The sequence below is a fragment of the Notolabrus celidotus genome, chromosome 21 (assembly GCF_009762535.1).
Source record: "Notolabrus celidotus isolate fNotCel1 chromosome 21, fNotCel1.pri, whole genome shotgun sequence".
In the NCBI taxonomy this organism is placed as follows: Eukaryota; Metazoa; Chordata; class Actinopteri; order Labriformes; family Labridae; genus Notolabrus; species Notolabrus celidotus.
In genome coordinates, this window is record NC_048292.1 from 10,558,196 (window position 1) to 10,581,158 (window position 22,963).

The window sequence follows — 22,963 nt, forward strand, 5'->3', positions numbered from 1 at the left end:
AATGTAATTATGGTTGACTTGTGCAACTTTAAGGGATAAATGTCATTATAAATGTCTCTCTCTTATTCTCCTCTATCCCTCTTTCCAACCCCAACTTGGTGAAGCAGATGGCTGTCTAACATGAGTCTGGTTCTGCTTGAGGTTTCTGCCTGTTAAAGGAAGTTTGTCCTTGCTGCTGTAACTTTCTAAACACTCGACCTCATCTCATCTTAATCAACCATGAGCATTGCACTAATGCTCATGGTTGATTAAGATGAGATGAGGTCGAGTCCTGTCAGTTAGAAGGGTCTGGATCTTATCCTGTCTTGATGTTGGGTATTTGTTAATAATTAAGCATAGAGTATGGCCTAGACTTGCTGTTTGTAAAAGTGTATTGAGATAACGTTTGTCAGGATTTGGTGCTGTAGAAATAAAGATTGATTGATTGATTGATTGATTGATTGATTGATTGATTGATTGATTGATTGATTGATTGATAAAGACTAATGTTATTCTCAGCCATCATCTCTGGATAAGACATGAAAAAATCACACACATTTTTTCATAAAGTAAATAAAATAATAGTTTTCAACGTGACAGGAACGTTCTAATTATTTTAACCCTCCTGTTATGTTTGTTTCTCTGGAACAGGAATAGATTTCCTGGGTCAATTTGACCCAGGGCATATTCAATTATCCAAAAGTGTCAGAACCCCAAAAAATCCATATATAAAATACATATTTGTTTTAATCTAACTTTTTACTCCATTACTAACCATTTAAATCAATATTTGGTCAATTTGTGTTCTTTAATTGTCACAGATCATGGTTCTATGAGGATAACTCACTCGTTTTTCATTAAAATTCATGTTAAAACTTTTTTTAATGTACATTGGAAAGCCCTAAATATAAATACAAAAGTTTTACATGACATATTTTTGTTTATTTTATTATTATAATTTTTTTTTAATGAAGTGATGTTGATAAATAAACACAACACCTCTTCTTTCACATGCTGCCCAGATTTTTATGCTGCATTAGCTGGTTTGGCGGGCACATATTGCCTAAAATAGACTTTAAAAAGGGTCAATTTGACCCGCAACATAACAAATCATTATAAACTTATTAGCAGATGCTTTTTCTGGAGCTGAAATTATGATTATTGCTACCAGATCCACAGCCATCCAACCAAACCGTCACTTATAGATTTAAAGTGATATTGATGGTTGTTCTCAGTAAGACAAAATCTATTTATCAAGTAACAAACACATTATCTATGGATCTTTTAGGCCTGTTGCCATCTTTGTGAGCAAGACGCCCTCCTTTCTGTCCAAGATGAACTTTTCATATGATGACTTTCTTTCTTTCTGAGGTCCTCTGACGGAAAACCAAAGAGTCCACTTTTCTGCCTGAAGTCACTTTCACTTTTTAAAATCTTCTCCTCAACTTCTCCAACGAGCTGACATTTTTCATTTTGAGTTGGACATGTTTTTGAGAATGTTTCGAGTTTTGCAGTCAAGTTCAGCGTTTTGAAGGCAGTCTGCAGCGGACAACTGAGCCAAGAGTAGATATGCGATTATGTCTTAAAAGGGAGGGGCTTGAAGCGGGTATTCACTTTGGTTTTTATCATTGAGTGTAGTGAAGGACTGACTGCAGACTGGCTCCCTCTCCTCTCTCATACTCGACCCAAGAGCTCTACTTTGTCCCGTAAAGATCCGCAGGTAAGCGCAAAAAAAACTTCTGACTCCCTGCAAACTGAACTCTCATATCCTAAAACAGCGCATCATAGAGAAACTTGACAGATGCTATGGCGAATTAAAAGCCCGATGCATTTTTTAACGATGGAAGATGATCCCATCATGGGTCTCTCTGTTGTGCGCATGGGCTTCTGCTGCTGCTGCTGATACTTTTCAGGATATCTTGGCTTTGCGCAGCTTCCTCTTTTGTGCGCAGGAAGATCAGTAAAAGCAAAGTAAAGTTCTGATCGAGAGCTCAATGCGTCGAGAAGTGACGCTGCCATGTAATGCTTAGTCAATAGCGGGACTACACAAAGAAAAGCATTAGTCCACTCCTGTTATGCGCGCTCCCTCCTTCAGGGCGAGGGGAGGGGGGTGTCCAAAAAAAATCCCGGCTAGTGAAGTTTTCCCATCGCCTCAGCAGACTACATGGCACTGACTAATGCCTGGAACAACTTAATTCCTCTAACTTACACTTTGACTGTCATTTATCCCCTAATTCTCAAAGAAAAGTTGTGTTTTTATCACTAAACGGCAAACTAACCTGTTGAACCGTATCATATGAGGAGATGTGCAACATTATCCATAGGCACAGGAAGGCTTCATATGGCTAAATGCATACTACAGCCCTTATAAAAGATCAAATGTGACCATGAGATCATGCTGACATACAGAAGGCAAATGCCCTCTGGTGTATGAACTTTACATCCTGCATCCTGCAGACAAAGCCACAGGGCAGTTTTGCAAAAAAAAAAAAAAAAAAAAAAAAAAGCAGGCCTGCTCTCACATATGAAACCACCTCTCATCCTATCAAGGTATCACATTCTTTGCAATTCTACAACCCCTGAGGCAAAAGGCTCCCTTCAATTTTCATTGTACTTGAGTTGGCCAGGGAGTCTTTTGATCTCAGCTTTATTACATAGTAGTATCTGTGAAGTGGAAGCATGGAAATGGGTGCCTGTAAAGGGTGGAGAGCTTCAGAGGGGGATTGGATCTGTGGTATAGTTTCTTTTCCTTTATGAGTGCTTTCAGGTCAGAAAGAGTATAGTAATTGTCTATGAACTGTATCTGATAAGTGTAGTGTTTGGATGACTTGTGGAGGATGCCTTCCACTCCTTGTAAGGTGTAAGTCCACCCTGGTGACAGGTAATTGGAATGGCCTCAGGAATTTAATGCATAACAGTTGTTTGTCTGGTGTAGCCTGCCTTCCCCATCCTGTTGGATGAACTGCAGTGCCTCTTTATGGTGGGCACTAAATGTTACAAATGTGTTTGAGTGGTTCTTTAGAAATTGTACAACTTAAACTTTAAGAGTGTTGCTTAGCTTGGTCAAGTTTACTGTTCAGAGTTGTGGTAAGATAAGATAAGATATTACTTTATTGATCCCAGGGGGGAAATTCAGTCGTTACAGCAACCCAAACATAAGTACAATCAAGAAGAAGTTTCAATAAGTAAAATAAAATTAAATAAAAATTAAATCATTTAAGCTATTTATTATTATTAGTCATGTATTACGTCAAGCTAACTGCTATAGCTGCTGTACACAACTTTTAGCTAATGTTTGACTGTTCAGCCATTGCTTTAATCTAACTTTTATGTCTGTATCCGTATTACTTTAGAACACTATTGTGAAAAGTGAATCTAATACTTTTAGCTAACTATCAGATGTTTATCCTTTAACTACTTTATACTAAGTATTTCAGCCCCCTTAGCCAACTGCTTTAACCTTTTATCAATTTTCTATTGATAACTAGCTCTTAAAGTTCCGTCTAGTTGTCACGCAGAGTAATTAACAGCGTCCACCAAGATGCGCCGCTTTTCCTTAAACTGTGGAACAGGTAGGAATCAAGTAGTTTTTCCTAGGGCTTAATCGATTAATCGCATTTTTGGTTTCAGGCGATTATAAAAAAAAAGAAAATCTAGATTTTCTCCGTAACCTCCACCACTTGTTTTCAGAGGCCTTAAAAATATATTGTGTTTGAATTCAATGTTGGCGAAACTACAAAATGCACTTTTAAAGAAAAGTTTACAGTTTGCACTATTTTTAGGTACAGTGTGTGGACATGGGACTATTTAGCGAATTCTTAACAGTCAGATTTTAGACTGAACGCTTCCTTGCCCACCCCTCCCGTGAAACAACAGTGGCCTTTAATGAAAAAAAGTTCCTGTGATGCATGATCAGTTTGATACTCCATTTGTCACGTTTTTACCATTACAAAAGGTCTATCAGTACAATGAATATTGTTTCCCATTCCTACCAAGTCTGTTCTGTCACTATGTACTGCACACTGTACCTTTAAGGGGAAATTCAGTTTACCTTTGTCAAATTTTATTGATAAAATTCAATCAAAACTTGTTGTTAGTCATTTGTAGTTTTCTATTTTCAGGAGAAAAACACAAAATCGATTAAAATCGAAAAAAAATTGGGGATTTTATTCCTAGGCCATATCGCCAAGCCCTAGTTTTTCCCGTGGAGTATGAGCTTGCCACGCACCAGCTAATCAAAAAGAAAGAAAGAAATAAAGCTACCCAACAGCCAATTAAAAAATAGCATCACTGTATCCGGGTAAAACCACGCAACAGCGTTACGTTCCACAGAAAAGGATGCACATGCGCAATGCAGACTGAGCGCAGATTAAGGCTGATATATACGTCTGCATCAAATCGACGACGTAGCCTACGCTGGAGGTCCTGTACCTATGCAGAGGCATACGCATATAGTTGACATGCACCTCCTCCAAAATGTAATTACGTGTTAAATTGACGCGGACCGCAAGCCCTGTGATTGGTCCGCTCGCTGCATTGTATTTACCGCATTTACAGCACTTCCAGGATCCCCGCTCATCGGCCGTGTATTTCATCTCTTCCTCTCTGTTCTTCCCTGTACAGCAACATGTATCAGCTGTAGATTAACATAACACGCTCTGAATCGCTGAGGAAAAGTAAACAGAGATCGTAGCGGGGCCGGAGGCAGGCGACCGGCTATTAGAGAGACCACACTGCCCTCAAGCGTTTCGGCGGAGAATTGCTGCTTGACATGGACACATGGACGCACAAGTATGTGGTGCTCATGTCGGTATCAGCCCCTGCTGCGTAGGGGCAACGCAGAAGTATAAATCAGCCTTTAGAAGACGTGGTCTGTCTGCACCCCCCCCAGCTGCCAAAGTCTCACTCTGAACTGAGTTCAAAACTTGAGAGCCCCGAGGCTTACTATGTGCAGCTTTTATCTCTTACTTCAAGAAATATCAACCTTTTCACAGTTTCTTTTTAGCTTTCTATTTCAACAGTTCTTTCAGTGCTTGTATGTGCTTCCTATATAACCTATTCAACAGTTTAAGCTAGCTATTTTAACAATAAGCTAGCATGGCTTTTCCAGTAATTTGAGACAACTTTTAACTGTTTTAATCTAGCTTCTGCACATGAAGAAGAAACTGTATCATTTATGTTTTAATATTGTTTGCTGCTTAGAGGTACACTGAGTATTTCTACTTGCAAAATTACCTTGTATGGTTATTTCTAATTTGTGCCCCTGTATTAATTGATATTTTTTCTGAAAAGGATGTTTCTGGGAACTTTTTTTAAGCTAATGTTTCTGGGAAACAAAAATGATGTAACATATCACCCTAATGCACAGGAATTATCACCCTCACATGTGACTGACTGGAAATTACTTTGAATTATGTAACACTTAAAATAAATAAACAGACACATACTGTATCATCTTTAATATCTTGACATTATTTATTCTATCTAGTCATAATATATACTGTATTAAGTCAAACTAAACTTTAGCTACTCCATGTCTACAATACCCCACAGGAAAAGCAGAAGTTTTTCCTGAGATTTAAGAGCCCCTGTAGGGAATCGCCGTACTAGGTTTTTTCATTTTTTGTTTGCATATTCACACAGATATACTCTGCACAGCTAATTTTAGGCCTAAACCCACATAGAATACTGCAGGCTTTACATTATAATGCATGTAGTGCTTTGTAGTGTGCTTAGAGGGGATTTTATAACTGGCACAGTATGATATGGATGCAGAAGAATCTGGAGGTAATTGCACAGAGTGATAACAGGGGTTTGGCAGTGTGGGGCAGGAGCCAGGGCCAGGGTTAGGGCTGGGCTGGCAGGATGTAGGGAACACTGCCATGCATTTCCGGAGTCTGGCTCTGGACTGCACAGTGTGGTGAGGGCTTCTAGTTACTGTACCCTGGCTCTCTGTCATTCTTTTCCCTCTCTAATGCACATGATTAAAGCTACATTTTGGATATGGTGATTATTTTGCTGCATTCTCATCACAATCAACATTTGCTAAAGCATGGAGCCTCCATGAATCCGCCTGTGTACAGTTATGTGTTAAAATGCATCCAGCAAATGTGATTGCTTTGTCATAGTTTTGATCCAAGCTACTCATAATCAACCGCAGTATCAATTTCCAAAGCAGGAATCCAGAGTTTCCTTGCGAGGCAATAGTTTCTTACCACCACTGAGTAAAGGCAGCCAACCGAGTGGCAAACTGAATTTGAATCGAATGGAAAACTGGCAGGGGCCACCTTCTAACACAAATGATCCGGCCATTCTGTTCTTTTTGAAATAGATGTTTACCTATACTGTGTTCAGCGTTGGGGTTTTCCAAATGCGGTCCGGTTTCCAGTGATCGCATGCTATCATGTCCGTCCAAACATACATTGTTTCTGCACAACAGGTGCCAGAGCTATTTTCTGGTTTCTTCTCATAACAGACCAGCGAAAGCATGTCAAGCATGTTTCCTGTCTTCTAGTCTTTTTGTCCCTTTGCTTAATTTTATGCAGATTTGTTTATTCTAAGAATTTGTTCCTTTCATAGAGATGCTGCCCTACCGTGTCTACAAAACCACAAGCAACAAATGGACTCTGTTTTGTAAATGGTGTGCTTGTCATCAGTGCTCACTAGATGCCTCAAGTAAAGTTAGTGTAGTCTTTAGGTTTGTGTCCTCTGGACGACAGCTGGAATGAGACGGGGTTCAGCTCATTTGAGGTGATTGTGATTGACGTGCAGCTAGCGCTCATGGGACTAAGGCTCTGGATAGGAGCCCTGCAGTGTACTCGTTCTGTTCCTCCTTGCCTTTGAATTTGATAGCATGTAATTTGAATGCTCTGCATCCAGAACCGCACACTAAGTTGTATAATATGGTGAGCTTGGATGGATGGGCAGATCTCGTGTTGAAAAGAATTCTTAACTCTTTCACTGAGTGAAGATGGTTTACCAGCAAAAGACTGGTAAACTGGTAGTCCTGCTGAAATGCTTATAAAGTTATACAATGGTGTAAAATCATTACATTATTAGGATTATGGTTTTATTTTAGGGAAAAGGAAGCAGGGAGCATTTTGTAGTTTTCTTTATTTGTTAACTTTTGGTAAAACTTAGACATAAAAGATAGGGTCCGAATCCAAATTGTTGTCACTCAAGTTTCTGATACTGGATACTGAATTGGACATTGCTTTTTGTTATTTAAGCTTGAATTTTGCCCCTAACCAATCATAACAATCAATGTAAAACTGCTGTTCATCTATTTATCAATTGTCATGCCCTGGTGATTATTGTGGGTCTTTGATTATTTATTCTTGACATTGAATACTGACAACTGTCTGAGCCATCATTTTTTTTGCATTGCATTCACTGCAAGCTGAAAAGCTAGCATAGCAGCAATAAACCGTCAACCATACTAACTAATCATCAACCATGGACCGTCAATAATGGGCTGTGTTTAACATGGACGTAGCACCCATTGGTTTCTGAAGAGGCATTCTGAAGTCCAGTGATAGTTGTTGCAACATTAGTAATGCTGACTCAACCTAACTTTCAATCAATTTCCTCAATTCCAATGAGCAAAGAGGTGGAGCTAAGGTGAGCCTTTAGCCTCCAGGCAAACAGCTATATCACACCCTCCTATTCGCTAAATAAGCCACCCTGCTACTTTTAAAAATGTATGCACAACTCTTTGTCTTGATATATCAAAACCGATTATTTAAAAAAAATCCCACTCATACAGTGTGTAGGAGTGAAGAAATTAGCAATTCAGACCAAAATCTGTGTTTAATTTAAATCTGTTGTAAAACTGTCCGTTTCAACATTGGTGTTAATGGGGGTTCCTGAGCTTTTGGTGCCTGCCTCAAGTGGACACTGAAGGAATTGCATTTTGAACTTCAGCATCAGCTTCATTTTTTAACACGAGATTGAGATGGCAAATCATTGAACAACTGAGCTGGTTATCTTTCAAATATGGGGATTTCTACTCCCTGTTCTGATACTAATAAGACAACTTAAACAGTTAAACTACACTCATGTTTACTACACTGTTGCGGTACGTGAAGTTAACCTGCTAGCAAACACATGTCAACCAATCAATAGTCCGACTTTTGAGCAGACTTTTGGATATGGTTAAAACTACTTGAATTAGGTTTTGTGACAGGAATGATCCCTTATTTTCTCTCACACTTTATGTGGACCCTTAATGAGACTCTCCAGTCTGATATCTTACGTATTTTTACTATTTGAAGCCAAATTTCCAGAGGCTATAAACTGAAAATATCTTGTTGTTGTTCCTCATTATGCAGCTAAGCTGACATGGAAATGTTCCGTAGGAGAATATCCATGGTGCTCTTGGTATGTTCTGGCATTTGGTCACTGCACAATTAGACCGGTTGTCTCTGGGGTGACTGAGAATGCTTACTCTTAATTTTTCCACCTCTTCTAGACAGCCATTTCCCTTGCTTATAGTGGATTCAAATGAAGTCTTAAAGTCAAAACACATTTAGCTTTTTTTTCTAGCCACAGATTTAAACACAATATACATGAATGGAGAATTTGACAATGATCCTCGCTCTCAGGTTTTGTATTGTTACTTCCTTTCTTCCTGACATTGATTCTCCTGACTGCAGAAGTCATGTGGGCATGAAAGACCTGTTTGAATTCCTCTGGGCTTTAGTCACACTCTGATGAAGACGGTTTGTTAGATCAGCCTCTCGCTCTTGTCTTTTTCTGACTTTAAAGTGCTATCACTCAAGGCCAGATTGCCTAATAAGCAGCGTGGCATGTCGGTGTTGGTAATTGGCATATTGGCCCTCCATCTGCTCGTTTCCAGATGCATGGAATTGCCAGAAGTTTCATAGCTATAAAAAGGACTTTTGTATTCTTTTCCTTTTATGAAATCTTTTCCTTTTCAGTGGGTGATGATTGAATTCAGAAGGCAGCCTTGCTTTATATCTTAAAAGGAGAAAAACCTCCTCTCATACTCACGTGATCTACATTTCATGGGCTTTTTGTCGGTGATTGATTGTGTGAGAGTGAGGTCAGTGCTCCTAAGCAGCGCTTCTGATGTCATCCCACAAAGATGCATGTTCTCCCCTCTGTTCCCCCCAAAGCGGGTTATTCGGAGAAGTGTACAACATTGTTAAGAGGGACATTTAGCCTTTGGGCTTCTTCTTCATCTGATAAAACAAGCACAGGAAATGTCTCTGTTAGCTGATTGGCCTTGTGTTTTCCTTTCACGTCCTCCCACTGGGACCTCAGACGTGCACAGTGTGTCCCTGTGGCAGAGAAAACCACCTTACTTGTCTCTCTCCTAACAGCTACATTAACTTTCTCTTCCCCCCTCTCTTTTCCATTAACACCAATCTACTCTGCCTCAGACCTTTTCTCCCAAAAAGAAATGATTGCTATAACGTTCGTTCTCACTTCACCCTACTTCTGCTCTTTGCCAGCTTTCCATTCTTTCCCCCCCTGTCCTCTCCTCACCTCCCCTCTCCTCCTCCTCCTATTTTCTCCTCTCAGCCTCTTGTCTCCCTCCCAGAGCGTCCTAAAGCTAAACAAATATAGCTAATCAAGAACCTGTCATATCACCTTTAAAAGTCCCATATTCTCGGGTAATGGGGAATTAAGGGAACACGGAGGTAATATGGTGATGTAAATCCCAGCGGCGTGTGTGAAAAATACCATTGAGTGTAAACACATGACCAGTGAGGTCATGTGTTTATACAGTGAGTGAGGTTAACCGCTCTAAGAATTGCATAGGGGAAACAGACAGGGCAGCATGCAGGTCAGTTATAAGCCCTGTGGATTTATGCTCGAGGTGCTGTGAGTGCTGAAGTGTGTATGGCAAATGTGAAGGACAGCTTGGAGAGTCCAGATTGGATGCCTGCCATCATGGGAGTGAGAATTGGCTAGAGAGAGATCGAGGTTGTATGTGGTAATGATGGAAGTGAGGTCTTACCTCATACACATAAAACAATCACTGTGTCCTTACATGGCTATTCGCATGAGTCAGACTTCCACTGAAATTCTGTTTCATTCTTTGGAAGACCATCAAAGTTGAGAATTATTTTATTCCAACCAATCTAAATAGTGTTTGAACATTTATTTTAGATCTGTTGTAAAACCAAAGAAGAATGCAATATAACTCTGCTGGGACTTACAATTATTTCAACCATGCAGCAAAACTTTTTATGAAATTGTCTCTATAAAATTAGTTCCACCAGTCGGAGGTCTTGTTTTTCCTATTTTGTAGCAGCAGGGGCAAGCATTTAAAACAACACCGGCACTATAATTTGCATTTCATACAGAGAAGGATGACAATTCTCCTTCTGAGCACCCATGGCAATATCTTAAGCCCATGTGTGAGGTTTTTGAAATGAAGGATGATTTGTATCGTTTTATCCAGCACTGGCTGTTACATACAAGCGGCAACCTCCGGCCGCGTGAATTGGAGTCAATGCAGAAGTGTTAAAAACTGCAGTTCTTCGAGTGTCCACTTGAGGCTGGCTCCAGAAGTACCGGAAACCACATACACACAAATTCAAGAAAGGAAATTTTACAGCAGAAATAAACACGTTTACAGCCTGGTATAAAAAAGTGAGTTCAGTCTGGAAAGCTCATTTCTCGAGTTTTCCATTATGAGAGACACAGCTGACTTCATTGGCGGGCGGGATCACTGTAGCTGTTGGCTAGGAGGCTCAAAGTCCGCCTCTTTACCTCGACAGCAGTTAGGTTGACTTCAGCATTTCCAATATGGCTCCAACTAACGATTAGCTTCAAAACAGCGCTTCAGAAACAGATGGGTGACGTCACAGATACTACGTCCATTATTTATACAGTCTATCTAAAGAAGAGATCAAGCATAGCCAACAACAAGCTGATGAGAGAGTAAAAATGGTGTCACTGGTGTGGATGTTTTACCCTTTTTTAGAGGCAGAAAACATGATTGCATCAAAACTTGAGCTGCAAGTATTCAGAAAAGAGGAAAATAGTCTTCAAATTTTAACAACAAAACTTTTAAGCCAACTTGAAAAGTTGTCGATGCAATGAAGATGTATTTAAGAAACATGAAGCAGCAGTTGCTGCAGCTAGCAGTAGCACCTAAAAAAATAGCAAGCGCTGCATTGCTGACTCAACAGCCATTTGAAATCTGCAGAAATGTTCCAGAGACAACGCAGAGCTAAAGCAATTACTGACACAATCACTGAAATAACAGCCTTAAATGAGCCACCTCTTTCTGAAGTAGAAGTCCAAGAAGTTTCACCAGCTCATGGCATATTTGGAACAGTATCCTAAGTTGCTGCTTCGCCAGATGTACTGTATCTCTATACACATACACAGTCTGATCCACAACAACGTCAGTGACGTAAGTTGTACCACCGACATCAGCTAGTTTAATCCACAAAACGTTTTCTTGACTCATAGTGTTCCTCAACCCTTTCTCAGCTTGGTTCCTGAGGCAGACCCTCCACGTGTGCCTCATAGCAAGGCACATTGTTTGAAATGGTCCACATCCATCTTTCTCACCCGAATAAGCCAGTCAGGCAGCAGCACAGTCTGAGGTCTGTGTCGGGCCTGCAGTCGGGAGCAGCGGTAATTGTTTAAGAGTGCATTTATAGAGTGTACTCTTTGTGCCTCCTAATCAGAAGCATACTCCGGCATTTACATATGAGCCTCAGAGGATTGCTCAGGAATGCATTACAGGCGAGGCAGGAGGACGGGAGAGTTTGAAAAGCGGGCTCTGGCTGTTGCCATTTCTTTCCACTTCACATGTCACTGCGCTGTTGGCGGGGGGCGGGGGGGGGGGGGGGGGGGGGCCTCTCATCTACCTATGCATTGAAGAGCTTTGTAGATTAGATCTTGTTTCTTGGATTCATTTCTGTATACATTAGGTAATTTGTCAATTTTTCTTTGTGTTCACTAACTCAGGTCTGGCATTGGGACAAAGAACAAAAATATGGCTTCAGAAAACCATTTTAATCAGACAGTGCTCTGCAGGGACAGAGGCTGGCATAGGAGAGCTCTTTACCTCATCAGAGCTCTGCCAGTGGTGATTGGGAGAAACACTCAGTCAGGTTTTTATTGAATAACCCCAGCTCTACGCTGGAGGGGCTTTACTGTAATAGAGCAGCTCTACGGCCGCCGAGGTGACAGCCAAATGGTACTTATTAAAGTAAGGGATGATTCATACTGTATGCCCTACTGCAGTTTAACCTTGTTGGAGGCTTATAGTTTGGCTTTAATGCTCAAGTCCAGTCACATTTTTCATGTCTGAGATACATATGCATGTGATTATCCTCTGATCAGACGGCAAGTTTACAAATTTCCTATTTAAAAGAACACACATGAACTTAATACGGATGGCAATTTTATCCTTGTTTCATTATAAGTTCTAATATCCACTTGAACTATTTTTGTGCGGGGTAGTTTAGAGTAAGGCTTTCCCAGAGATGAGCAAAAGCTATGTGTACGGTTTTCTTTGCTTATTTACCCAGCACACAGCTCTCCGCACAAATTGGGCGTGACGTCTAATGGAGTGTGAGCGTGGATTAATTACCCCCTTATTTAGACTAATGGCTCCTTCTCTTCTGATTAATGATGACACATGTCACACGGAGGAGGGCACAGCTGAGATGGAAAAACTGTTTTATGCGAAAATGAGATATCTTCTAGTTGAGTATTACGAGGTTTACTCTGAAAAGTCTTCTGAGATGAAAACACTTGTTTTGATTATTCAAGCAGAAGCTATCAGTTGCTCCATACTGGAAATAATGGCTTTACTCAGAGGAACTGTTACAATCCTTTCATATGAAAAAGTAATGAACATAGTTTTTTTTTAGTTAAGAATAGTGACTAGGTTAAGCATAGTGATAAGATCTCAGTTGGACAAACATGCATTCCCAACACCCTCTGTTTAACCTTAAAATGTTGATAAGTAATTCAAATTCAAATCAAACCCTAGTCTGCTGAATGATATTTGTTTAACCTATCCATTTACAATAGCGTCAACCCTAAGCAGTATTTCCTCCTTGTTACACAACATAAACTGAAAGCTAGAACACAGCGTCCCAACATGGCATCATATTCTGACATGTTGGGCCACTGGTGATATTTAAAAGGAAGAATGGGCTGTTATATGTCAAACTCTTGTTGTTCACAGTCTAACATATATATATACTGATACCACTATATCTGCACTAAGCTCATGGCTCTTTCATTGGTAAAGCTCCATTTGGTGATAGGCTATTAGTGAAGGTGTTAGTTTGTGATAAGGGATCGGGATTGTTAGTTTTTGTTGATATTTGACACAACCATTGAGCCCATTGGTTTTAAACTGATTCCACTATCCATTCTTTTTTATTATTTGGTGGAAAGACAATTTACCAGAAGTTGTACAGTTTTTATTGATGACGTTTCATTTCCCTTCACTAAATTCATTTTGCTGGCCTGGTCTATACCCCATTATAGTGTAATCTAGCTTGGCCTTGTTGGGCTAGCCCAGTGTTTTTCAACCTTTTTGGAGCCAAGGCATATTTCTTATAGTAAAAAAAATCCGGCGTCACACCACAAACCAAAAGTGTTCCAAGATGACACATTTAGTCTCTCAATTCATGATTCTATTTATCTGAGAGGGACTTTGGCTACTTCTTTAACTGTGTCAGGGCAAAGCATCTCATTTACAATGGCTTTTGCAGGTAGTATTAATGTCTCTGCCACAGTGTGTGGCTTTTTTGATTTGGCTACGAGTTCTGCTACTAAGTAGCTAGCTTTGAGAAATCTTGCAGACACAAATGTAGTTTTTCTCGTAAAGTTGCCTTTTCCACCGCCATATTATGCTCTTCATCCAGGTTAGAATTTATCCAGGGACGAGTTTGGAGTTTTCATTTTTCCTTTTTGAATATTTATCCATCACTGTTGTACGCCTACGTCTTGTCACATACACCTCTCGCGCGCATCATTAATTCTATTGTCCTAAATTAACCAGGTCATTAGTGCGCTTTATTTCCACCCAGTGGGTGGGTAGCGCAGGTCAGTACCTATTTTATACAGTCTATGGTCAGTACATGGATGAGTACTGAATTACTCAGCCAGTCACTACACTGCAGACACAGATGCAGTACATGGCAAATTGTTTGCAGTATGAATAATGTTTTTTTTTTGACTAATTAAGTGAAATTGGAAAATGTCCCACGGCACACCTGACGATCTGTCACGGCACACTAGTGTTCCACGGCACAGTGGTTGAATATTACTGGGCTAGCCAACCAGTTGATTTCAAAATAGCTTTCAACATTGGATTACCAGTCTCGACCAACGGGACCTTCTTCAAAGTTAGGGTGCGCTTACCACGGCTGCTTCAAGAGGAGAAGGAGAATGACAGAGCCAGAGTTGAGAGAGTGTTTTCAACCCTATGACAGTTGAATGTTCTACATTTTAGCTTAATTTGATGCACAATGCTGATGTGCTTGGCTGTAGAGGTCAGAGGCAACTGCTTGGGCCCCCAGGCCAGTAAGAGGGCCCTGAGGGCTGACAAACTGCAAACACAGCAGAGGCTCCAAATGTGCAAAGTTTGCAATGACAGTGGGAAACCTCCATGAGGAGGGCCCCCTATGATATTTCGCCCAAGGCCCAAACAGTCGACACAATCGCCACTGGTAGAGGTTATTTGGAATTTAAACAGACTTTCAACCTCAGCCATCCTCACAAGCAACAGAGCACCTGAATTGTTCTTTGTGTGGTTGAATACCTGTCGCCTGTTAATTCTTAAATTATTCCAAAACTTGTTAGACAATTGATGTATGATTGTTCACCAGTGATTTGGTTTAAATGATATGATTCAACCATGAGATATTATACCACATCTTGGATTTATAAGACTCGATAGTAGAATCAATAAGTTCAAATATTATGGTTTTTGGGGTTTTGAATATACAAAAATAGATTCTTAATACAACCATGTTTCAATCCCCATCCCTACTTCTGCTTGGCCTGAGTTGCCCTAATGATTAAGAAGAATATGGCTTGAGCTAATGGTTTTAGGTGGCTTGTTGATGGTTCAATATATCAGATGTTACAAAAGGTATAAATGAGGTAAAGATAATGGGATGGGGTAGCCAATCTGGCTGGCCTCATTAAACCTGCCTTAATGAGAAACATAACACCCAGATGCCCCTCTAGAACAATGGCTTCTTGTTATCAAAGAGTCTGTGTTGCATGTATGATGGAGTCTGGCTTGCGTCCCAGCAGATTTTTCATGAGGTTCAGTGTGCCTGAGTCCTGCCCTCAGCCCCACAGTGCCACTCACGTCTGTGACAGCCACCTGGGAGACCACCTTGGAAAATGGGCCCCTATTAGTTCAGGTTAGACTTAATGACTGGTAATGGTACACCGGCCAAGCCAAACTGTGCAAAAGGGCTCTGGGCAGGCCGAAATGAAATACCAGTCACTCAAGCTCTGAACATAAACACAAGGTGGGTGGTGGCTGGGGGTGAATAGGTATGTCTGAAGGTGCGTGAATGTGTATATGAGGGGGTTTAGACATGCATCTATGTCTTTGACAGTAGAGTCAACCCAGATGGAGAGGACAACTTTCGAGCGTGAGGAGATGGGTGAACCCCAATGGACAGATTAATGCCGTCGAGATACAGCTGTGGTTTTGGATTTATTCCTGTTTAGTTCTGCTGCTTTGTGAACCAAATCTTATTTCCAGTTTTGCCATTGGCTAAATAAAGCTTGCAGCAACTTCAACAGAGCAACCAGAGAAGCCTCTTTACAGCACTGCTCAATTATTTACAATTTCATGGCTGTCTGAGAAATGTGTTATTCTAATAAATTTTGAAATTAGGAAGCTTAAGTGCCGCACATATATTAACCTCTAAAGCTAAATTTTATCCTCAATTTAGTGGTAAATGCCACATCATGCTAATAGCATTCAATGATGATTGCGTCTTCCATGGTCTAAATAGTTTGTGGTCTCAAATTAGTATCAGGCATTAAAAGTAAGAAACTCCACCATTAAAAATGCTCTGAAATTAGCAATCAGCCTCAGAATATAATTACTTTTAACTCCCAGAGAGAATAAGCAGCAGAGCTCCCAGGCCTGCAAAAGGCAGACAGAGCAACATAATGTAATCTTCAATGAAAGAGACAAAGACAGAGGAAGAGAGAGAGCTTTGTTATGTCTCATGAAGCTCTAGGGTTTCCTGGAATTTCTGGCAATGGGTTCCAAAGTCACATAACCACAGAAAGAGAGGAGAAATAGAAACGGACAGGGGGTAACTCTCCTGAAGGATGCAGTTTGAGACCTTCTGCTAACAATAGCTGCACTGGCACTGTTTACTGCAGATACGAAGATCTCCAGTATTTGCACTGGTGGTTACCTCAGCCTCCAGACTGACAGAAACACTGAGCACAGTACAAACACACCTGCAGAGGGTCCAGAGTATTAAGTGACACACATTACCCCCTGTGTGCCTGCAGATTCAGGACCCTGCTTTGGGCCTTTCACCTTCAGGGTCTGACCGTAGCCGTGTACCCGTCAGAGCTATCTGGCTGCCTCACTAATACTCACAGCCAGCACAGCCCTTCACGAAAATGAGATCTGGTGAAGCTAGTGAACTTTAGCCCTGTAGAACCCAGGAAGGATTAGAGGTATGAGAAGAGAGGAATGTATTCTTTGGAAGGCGAGGTGATCCCTCTGTCACTTTAAGAATGTGCATCCGCTGATTCAAAGCCAACGCTAAGGCTTTAATATCTCATAATCTGCAACGGGAAACCACTGAAAGATTGAAAAAAATAACACCACGGTATGATATTTTATCTTGAAGCGAGTGTAACGCTCAACATTTCTGGTCCCTGGCATCATATCTGTCAACCATTGAAAGTGGACTGGGATTAGGAATCCACTTAGGTGCTGACTTCTGCATTTCTTTGTCAAAAGCCTCCCTATACATCTTCCTATAACTACAGCATTGTCTTGCTTGTGGCTTGTGGTGCACACTCAATATACCAGATACCAGGTTGACACCAGAGATTGTAACTTAAAATGTATGAAATGGTGATTTAATCTTTTAAAAAAGACCTCAAATTTGTATTGAACCTCTGGTTATTATGGTCATATCAAACCAATTCCAGCTCAATGTAGAGGGCAGGAAATGGATTCATATGTGAAGTGCCTGGAGAGATAAATTACAGAGAGGACAACCATGTGATACTAATGCAACTGTGCATTGTTTTGGTCATAAAGCTGACTAGTGTTTAACAACTGTCATAGGCTGTGCGTCAGGTTGGAGAAGTCAGCTGTGTCAATGAAAAAGCTCTGATAAAGTCATTGTATGCAAAAACAAAAGGGCATATATTCAGTATTTTTAGTTGGTGGAGACTAGGGCTGCCAAAATTAGTCGACTAGTCACGATGACGTCGGCGACTAATTTAATAATCGACGTCATCGTTTATTTTTTGAAGCTTTGTTTTTCTCTCGAAACTGCTGCTGTAACTTCCGTTGTCTTGTCTGCCTTTCTGTCCTTGACGCACATGGGCAGTAGTGGTAATCGGGGTCAGCCGTGATGTCACCGGAAAAGTAATGCCCAAACAGTATCATGGCTAGCCGTCTAAGGAGCTCGAAAGTTCGGGAGCATTTTTCCAAAATAAAAGAGAAGAATTATTGCAATGCAAAATCTGCAAGGCAGAACTTGCCTTCCATGGTAGTACTACGGCGATGCACAAGCATCTGAAAAGGAAGCACGTCGTGGCTGATTCAATTTCTGACGAAGAGGGACAGTCGTCTCGGTAAGCTAATTGGCTAGTTAGCTGCCACAATAACATCAACAGTTAGCTATTTACCTAATATTCATAGTGCAACTGTAAACAGTGCATAGATTTTGGTTCCATTTTACAATGCTCTAAACATTTACAGCTAAAAATGTTTAAGGCCAGGGTTGTTCCTTCATTTTATTTTGCACTATGACATTAAAAAATGTCAGAAATGCTGCTACAAGCTGCAAAGTTCATTAAATGTTGAATGAACTATCATCTTAATTGTCTTTATTTTTAGTTAGCACATACCTTAAACACTTCAAGCTGGAAACAAATGATGGTTATATAAGAGCAGCTGCATGCTATCCCTAGCAGACTAAAACTGAGTTCAAAAACAGTTGGTTTCAGAATTACATTGGCCTCAATACAACAGACTTAACCTAAAAGTAATGCTAATCTCTCTTTGTATTTGTGGTGTGTGCATTTAGTCCACTAAACAGTAGGACATCACCCTCCCTAATAAACACCATAGCTACTAGGTGGTTAAACAAATTATTAACATTTTTGCAATTGTAGGCCTGGAATGCATGTCATATGTTGTGTGTAAGCTGTATCTCAGCCACACGCCAATTGCTATTTTGTTCTGGTCAGTGGCAACTGCCGTAATGCTATAATGCTCTACCACCCAGATGTAAACAAGCACAGAAGACAGATGACATCTTGTACTGGAGCGCGGTTTGGCAGTGTTTGATCTAGAAAATAGAGATAGAGCTGCAGCAATGCGTAACCAGCAATTTTGGACGCTGATCATGCTTAATGACGTATTTGTCGACACAGCCTTTAACGAAAAAATTTAAATCAATTTTTACAAAGGTATAAGGATACTCCCAACATATTTTGAAGAGAGATACTGAATGTAAACATAGCTGCAGTATAACAATGATAGACAGAAGTGTGTAATGTACCCTAGCAAAAAACATTTATCAACTGTTGGCTCGGTATACTGACTGGAGACATCTTTTAGATCCCACACCTGGCTGAGGCATCCAAGCACATCCACTATTAAACAGCCTGGCCACACATCAACTCACTGCGATCATGTCAGGGCCGCATGGATACCTAGGGCAGAGGGAGAGAGAGAAAGTCATGGGATTAAAACAAAACATCCCAGGCTGTCTGCACTGAAAAACCCTCTATTATCCTCCTTTCTCTGACTTGTGTGCATTCAGCAGCAGTATTGTCTGTTTCCCTGAAGAAACCTTTAGATTTCCCACAGTTAAACTGAGCTGAACACACTTTCAGGGGATCACTCCACTTCTCCACATCCACCGTGAGTAATAGACCCTCTTGGTTAGGCCATCTCACTCGCCCGCCTACCCCACCCACAACCTACCGGCTCCTTAATCTCCTCCTATCTCTCTCCAGGAATGCAGGCCCTTATTTTGAAAAATACCTTGTCATGTAATACCCTTGAAAAGCCTTGCAGCTCACTTCAAAAAATTGGCATTCCACTGCGTGATTTACTGGCTTGTGTGTAAAACAAGGCAAGAAAGATAAAGATTTATGACATTTCGGAGTGATTTGGATAAATGTCCTCTGTGAAAGTGATTTTCTTTGTATTTTCCTGATAGGGTTGTGTTGCATGCGCAAAAAAGGCAAACTTTTGTCAGGTTCTGCATTCAGCTGTCTGGCTTTCAACTTTCTCAGTATGTGGGGGCATTGCATCATGCTTTTCAGCCTCACTCTAACCTCATGTATGTTTCCATGTAAGGTATGATGGGAAGACGCTCTCTCTCGGGGGGTTCAAGCCAGCCACATAAATCACTCTGCAGTTTATAATTTTTTTTCACCCTTACGATTTTCTCTCCTTCTTTCACCGAAGTGTAATTTCTCTCCGGCCATGCTGAGCCACATGTCCACCCTGACCAAAGCTTGGCTTTTATAGGCAGCATGTCACAAATGTTCAGCAGATCCATTTCCCTTCAGTTGCTCGGCCCAGAGAAAACACATCAGGAACCTCTCAAGCTTTATGAGAAATACATTTTTATGTTCTACTTAATGTTTCCAGCATGTCATGTTATTGCCCATGTACTAGAGGCTGTGGGCTGCTGTGGATCATGCTTGACAGGTATACTTGTATATTTTAGCCATTGAGCTTTGTTGCATATCCAATATGACTTACAGTTTATTAATAAAGTACAAGTTCAGGCTCTTGCTTGAGGGCCTTTCATCCAGACACATTTGCTTTCTGTGGATAATGAAACTGTGATTTTGAAGTTTCTAGCCACAAGACTTGAACTTCTCTTCTCAGGTCTAAATGAAAGCAGGGGGAAGCTCAGTAGAGGTCACTCTGTTCTGTTCTGTCCTGTTTTTATTCTTTTTAATTTGATTCTGCTTTATTGCTATCATCTGGATAAACTGTTCTCTATCTGTGGTGTCTGCAGTAGCAGTGCTTGGACTAAATTCCGTCATATATCAGCACTCAGTCTCCCTGGTCAGCTTACTACAAGTAGATTAATGTCCTGTTGAAGAGACGCAGACTCCAGCCCGAGCCTCATTTACTCTGACAGAAGGCAGGTGTCAAGACGGGCTGTCCTGAAGGAACAAGAGGAGGCTGCTTTTTTTTCCTTGGAAATGGACACAAGAGAAGGATGAGGAAGAGATTTATAACAAGTCACATGTTTTTTAATATTTACGACCAAACACTCTTTGTTTCTTGAGATACAAACAATACAATTTGTGCAAAAGGTTTCTATGCTCGATTTAATATCCTTTAAGATGATTCTTTTCCTGTGCATTCAGCCTACCATCACCTTATTTACTTTGGCTCCGTTCAGCGTCTGTCAGTCATTAATTATTCACAATTTAATAGACTTAAGAGTTGGCACGGCACACTCTAAAGGTAGTGAGAGATGATGCTGTCCTTTGGTACATGATCATTCTAGTTTGTTATGACAGGAAAATGATGTGGAAAAATTACATATCTTTATTCATTAGTCATGGTTTGTTTAATTCCATTTAAACAAATTATAGTGTAGTTTGCCCTTTAAAACATGTATTTTCTGACATTACATTTGGTGCTTAGTGACAATAAGGTGAAGGCTTCACTTTGGCATAAATTCCTTGTGGATTGCACAACAAACAATTTGTATGGCGTGTCAAGTAGAGGGGTGCTTATTTTTTGAGACTATTTGACATTCTGGATATTAGCTCCAAAGTGTCTCTTGTAAAGTGCTTACACAAGAAAAACCCTGAAAGATAAAATTGCTTGGAAAATGAGCAAACAGGAGAAGATAGAGTCTAGATAGCTTATCACTCTCCTTGACTTTGTTCTTTTTGGCAGCAAAGTAAACAATTTTTTTGGAAAAATCAGAAATGATTTTGAAGGTATTTTCATAGTTATTCAATTTCAACTCAAAACTGTAGAATTATGCTCTTTTAATTCTTACCATCATTAGAAACAACCCATCAACAAGGGTAAAGCTGCCACAGTTAGCTTTAAGCTAATCTAGATGAATTGCTACCTTTGGCGTAAAAAAACCTTATCAAGGAAAGACTTAATTATGTAAAACCACAACTTTCTTCACAAAACTCTTAACTTGTTTAAATGTTTTCAGTCAATAGAGCAAAACAAAATAATCAAGGTATTTTTTTGACGGAATCAAGCTAGCTTCCCCCATTTTTCACATAGCTAGCTATACAACAAGCAAGCTAATTTCGTGGTGGCTTTAACACACGGTGTACTGACATTTTAATTTATCATACTCAAAGCTAAAGTTTTTTCTTAGAGTGTGACTAGCAAAAGATATGTTTTCATCACAGGTAAAAATGCTAGCAAAGCCCTAACTGTGAGTTAAGAAATCCACAATTTAACATTTTTCCTTTTTGTTTGTTGTAAGGACAAAGAAAACACAGAATGACCCAAGCTAGCCGTTTCTCCTTGTAAACAAGAGATTATGCTAGCTTAGCTAACCACATACTAGCTGTAGAATTCCATTCTGTGTACCAGAATGTGAGTGATAATGATATTTCCATTTAAAAGTTTTCAAGTAAAAAGCATCAGCATGTTTTGCAAAATATCTCACTACTACTACAAGTTGTTTTTGTTATATCTGTTTTGTGCTAATTTAAGGCTGCTTTTTTCAGCTCCCAGCAGTTTTCTCTCCAGTGCTAGAAGTTTACAAACACACAAGTAAATGTCAGCAATAATTCTTTAGGTTTCTCATGGAATGACATACCCACATAGACATTTTTGCAGTGCGGCAGTAGAGGGGGAATGTCAGAGCCACTTTATATAGCGAGGGGGGCCAGATAAACAAACCGTTTCTAACTTAAGCAGAGGACTGTGGCGTTTGAGACGACTGCTTTTTCACTGAGAGGAATGTTCCCTTCCAGGGGGCTGCGTTTCCAAGTGCGCTGCTGAGACTTGGGTATAGAGCTCATATGTGAAAGTGAAGAAAGCTTTTGTGTGTGTTTAAAAATGAAATGTCAATGCAGTGAAAGGATCGGTGTGCCTCTCTTTCATGACTCCAGAGTCATGCAGGTGTGCATGTTTGTGTGTGTGTTTCGCTGGGATGTCACGGCAGGTCCAACATCACCATCAGTCATGCTGTTTTGAGAGTGAGCCAACTCTGCGGCCACTGTGTAGTGAGTGTGAGAGCTCTATCTCGCTGTGCACACAGCATGCAAGAAAACCTTCCCCTTTTTTTTTCTTTTTTCCCATTTTGGTTACGGGAAAAGGCAGCATTTTTCCTTCCATATTTGGTCATATGGAGCACAGCCAGTGAGCAGTAGCCTTTTGATGCCGTACAAACATCCCTATTTTGAGTGGGATTTGTACGTTTTGGAATGCTTTTTCTCCAGTCCTGTCTGATTGTGGGTGAAGCATCTGAAAGTGCACTTTTAAACGGGACACCATCCTTTTAAAAGTCAAAGACCGAGGAGGAAATGTATTGGCTCTTGATGCTGTCCCACAAAAAGTTGCCTTTTTACAGTATTATTTATGATTTGGGCAGCAAGTATCTGACTTCTAATGCAAATGCCCCTCTTAAAACCAACATTAAAGTAAGACAGTATTTTATAACCCTTACTCCTCTGCCAGCTGCTGCATCAAGTCTTGTTGGCCTGTTATTTAATTTACTAAATTGGATCTGCAGCTGACAAATAAGAATTTATCATGTCGTTTCAGTGGTTAACTTTTAAG

General features: G+C 40.4%; 1 protein-coding gene across 8 annotated transcripts in view; it reads left to right on the forward strand.

Moving 5' to 3' along the window:
* Positions 1 to 1,538: 1,538 nt before the first annotated feature.
* The window catches only part of cald1a (caldesmon 1a), an 81,498-nt gene continuing 60,073 nt past the window's right edge, over positions 1,539 to 22,963 (forward strand). Inside the window, exon 1 of one of the 8 annotated variants that reach the window (XM_034673671.1) lies at positions 1,539 to 1,699. The gene's annotated coding sequence lies outside the window, so the exon portion shown is untranslated. The remainder of the gene's footprint in view (positions 1,700 to 22,963) is intronic. The other 7 variants (XR_004629341.1, XM_034673668.1, XR_004629342.1 and 4 more) reach the window with 7 other exon arrangements.